The sequence below is a fragment of the Quercus lobata genome, chromosome 7, assembly GCF_001633185.2.
Source record: "Quercus lobata isolate SW786 chromosome 7, ValleyOak3.0 Primary Assembly, whole genome shotgun sequence".
NCBI classification, from domain to species: Eukaryota; Viridiplantae; Streptophyta; class Magnoliopsida; order Fagales; family Fagaceae; genus Quercus; species Quercus lobata.
The window spans coordinates 43,437,253-43,440,990 of NC_044910.1; the positions used below are offsets into that span (position 1 = coordinate 43,437,253).

The following is a 3,738-nucleotide window of genomic DNA, read 5'->3' on the forward strand; positions in this document are numbered from 1 at the left end:
CATAGAAGGGGAAGTTTGTGTGGAATTTTAATAGAGCAGAATTATTAATGTTGGAAATAAATTCCCCCAAAGAGATAAGTATAACATTTAAAAACTGGTAAAGTCTCTAATGATTGTATAAGAGATCTGGGGTTCAATCCCCGCCTACACCAAAAACTAATTGATGTCTGATGATAACTTAAGATTACTTAAAAAAAAAAAACTACTTGTGTCTTATTTTCTCATGATACGAAACCCCTAATATCTTCATTTCCTACATTAATTTTTTAGATTAAATTTGGCTTCAAACATATTTGAAACCTAAGGCTACAACATACCTTAATAAGGACATGATGAGGACACATGTTAGTTTATTAGAGCATGTTTGGAGCCAAACTTTGTTCTAATCTTTTTCCCTCAATTTGACTCTTTCACAATTTCAAACACTGGATTTTAGCTATAAACTCTAAATTTTTAGCAATGAATATTGTTAAAAATAAGGCGGAAAGCACATTTTAGTCCCTACATTTTCAAGCTATTCCCATTTTAGTCACTACATTTTATTTTTACCACTTTTAGTCCCTATCCTGAAAAACGCTTCTGTTTTGGTCTCTGCTGTTACATCAAAAACAGAGAAAGATGACATGGCAAACGGCAATAAATAATACTAAATTGATATCCACGTGGCCTAAATTAATAAAAATGTTTTTTGACATTAAAAAATGTCACGTTAGCATCTAAATTAAAAAAATTAATTTATTAATTTTAACTAATTAAAAACAAAATTAAAAACTAAAAATCATATGAATTGAGATCTAAGTGTCTTGAACAATAACACAAATCCAGATCCAAGAACACAAACCCAGAAATTAAAAAAAAAAAAAAAATTCTTTTTTGTCAACAAGAACACTAAATTGGCAAATCATTACCAACATCAGGATCCATTTGAGTTTCCTCTTTTCTTTTTTCTTTTTTTTCTTTTCTCAACGTTGGCATTTCCGTTCCTTCTCTTCTTGTTGCTGCTTTAAGATCCGTTCATCAAGAGCTTGTTCAGTGAAGCTTCCAGGATTCTTAAGAACTTCAAATCACTGTTTGACGTGGTCAATAGATGCCCGTTCTACCTGCATAGACATACCCAATGTCCTTTGATATTTCTTTTTATTTGTTAGAAATACTGAATGATTGTATATTGTATTTCACAGTAAAATAATACACATGCAGGGGCGGAGCCACATAGTGGCTTGGGGGGGCCCCGGCCCCTGCAATTTTTTTTTTTCCCATTAGAGTAGGTAGAAAAAAAAAATTGGGCCCTCCCAATATTGGACAACCGGCCCCCCCACAGCCCATTCTCAACTATTCTCCCAAGCCCAGCTCAAATATTCTACCAAGCCCGGCTTTAGTTTTAGGCCTTATCACTTTATGTACTCTAAATAAAACAAGCTGGCCCGCTCAAGTCCAAACACAAAAAACAAAACTTCACTTTATCTTCATCTCAAAAAATCCATCTACTAACTCACGGAATCCCTTTCTTTACTTCTTATTCTTTTGTTTTGTCTTCTTTGATACACTTTCATTTCCACTGGTACTGTTGCCTACCTACCAACCCCCAAAACTCCAATCCTCTGTACTCACAATTCAGAAAAAAAAAAAAAAAAAAAAAAAATGCCAATTTTTTCTTTCTTGCTTTAGTGGACCAATTTTTTCTTTCTTCATCAGCTTTAGTTTTGGAACTTGGTGACTAGTGAATTTTCTTCTCTTTCTTAAGCATTAGATATTCATCTCTTTTTAGTGTCTTTTTTTTTTTTCCTCAACTATCTACACCTAAATATTCACATGCTCTTTATATTTTCATAGATTTTTAGAGAAATACATGATTGAAGGCATGGGGAGATTGTTTGTGATGAGTCTTGAAGGGAAGATATAAAGTTGGAGGCAGTCAGGTAGAGGCAGTAGGCATTGCCACATGGGTGACCCATCTTTGCACTTTGTGAAGACAAAGTTTCTAAGGTAAAATTGTTTTGATTTATTACCTATTTTTGATTAGTTAGATATCATATGGCTGTGGATGTGGCTGTGAGTGTTGTTAAATTGTTTGGTTTATATTGTGTACCAACACTTGTGTGTTTAATTTTTGTTTTTGTTTGAAAGCTTATTATTAATTAAAGTCGTATTAAAAATGGATTGTATGTTTAAATTATAGTGAAAATTTTGTTTTTTCTTGAGTATGAATAACATCCATATAACTAAGTAAAAATTTCTAATTAAAATTTTATTTTTTAAACTTTTTTTCAGGTTAATTTTTGAGTCATATTCTTAAACCTAAAAGAATTATGAGCAAACGAAAAACAATTGATGCATTCTTTAAGAAAAAAGATGTTAGCAATTCAAAAATTAGGACACCTGTGGCTGTAGAAACAAATGTTGATATTTCAATGCCTGATGAACACCCTGACCCCTCCAAATGTTCAAGAATTCAATCTGAAGAGATAGATTGTGATTCAGGATCACATAAACAAATATGTGAATTCCCTATCAACAAACAAGATGAAATCCAACGAGTTTATCTCAAAGAAGGTCCATATCAACCTAAAAATATAGACTATCCATTCAACGATGATACTCATCATCGTCGATTTCAACTTTCATGGTTCGAAATCAGCCCCCCCATGTAAAAATTCCTGGCTACGCCCCTGTACACATGAATGCCTTTATATAGGAGGCATATGAGTACAGTACAAGAGTGTAGTATAAGAATGTGTGCTATAAGAATAATCTAGTTGGGCCTAACACTATACACATTAACACCATTGATATGATCCAAGTAATTTGCAAGATCCTTCACTACACACACACACACACAAACTGAATAGTAATATCCAGGTGCCACTACTGGAGTAACAACAAGCTGAGTTTTTCCCAACCGAGATTCAAGGTCCACTCTATAATTCCTATCTTTCAAAGGCTTCCTCCTCTACACTGGACATTTGGATTTAGACTGTGACTCTTTCTCTCGTCTTTCACACTCTCGAGCTCGCTCCTGTTTTTCCTTTCTACTTTTGGATTGACAAATTGTTTTTTGAAATTGAAACATTCATTCATTCAATTAAAAAAAGATTTTTTTTTTTAATTTCTAGGTTTGTGTTCTTGGATCTGGATTTGTGTTTTTGTTGTTTTTGTTCAAGATACTTAGATCTCAATTCCTATGATTTTTAGTTTTTAATTCTATTTTTAATTAGTTAAAATTAATAAATTAATTTTTTAATTTAGATGCTGATGTGGCATTTTTTAATGCCAAAAAAACATTTTTTATTATTAATTTAGGTCACGTGGACATTAATTTAGTATTATTTATTCATGCCGTTTGCCACATTAGCTTTTTCCATTTCTGATGTAATGGTAATGACTAAAACGGGAAGCGTTTTTTAGGATAGGGACTAAAAGAGGTAAAAATAAAATGTATGGACTAAAATGGGAATAGCCTGAAAATGTAGGGACTAAAATATGTTTTTCGCCTAAAAATAAATAAGATATCAATGGATGAATGATTACTTAGTCTATTGAAAACTATTGATAATAAAGAAATCATAAAATGGTTTTAAAGATATATTTAAAATTACTAGGAATAAATAAGAAAACTCAATAAGAGTAACTTAGTAATTATACTAGGTGTCAAAAGTAAATTGCAATTTACATTTATACTACGTGTCTATTTGGCTAGCTTATTTTTTGCCAACTTATTTTACTTTTTGGCTTATTTTT

At 31.8% G+C, this 3,738-nt stretch overlaps 1 pseudogene; it reads right to left on the minus strand.

The window, feature by feature from the left end:
• Nucleotides 1-888: 888 nt before the first annotated feature.
• On the minus strand, nucleotides 889-3,070 carry LOC115952090 (annotated as a pseudogene).
• Nucleotides 3,071-3,738: the final 668 nt, after the last annotated feature.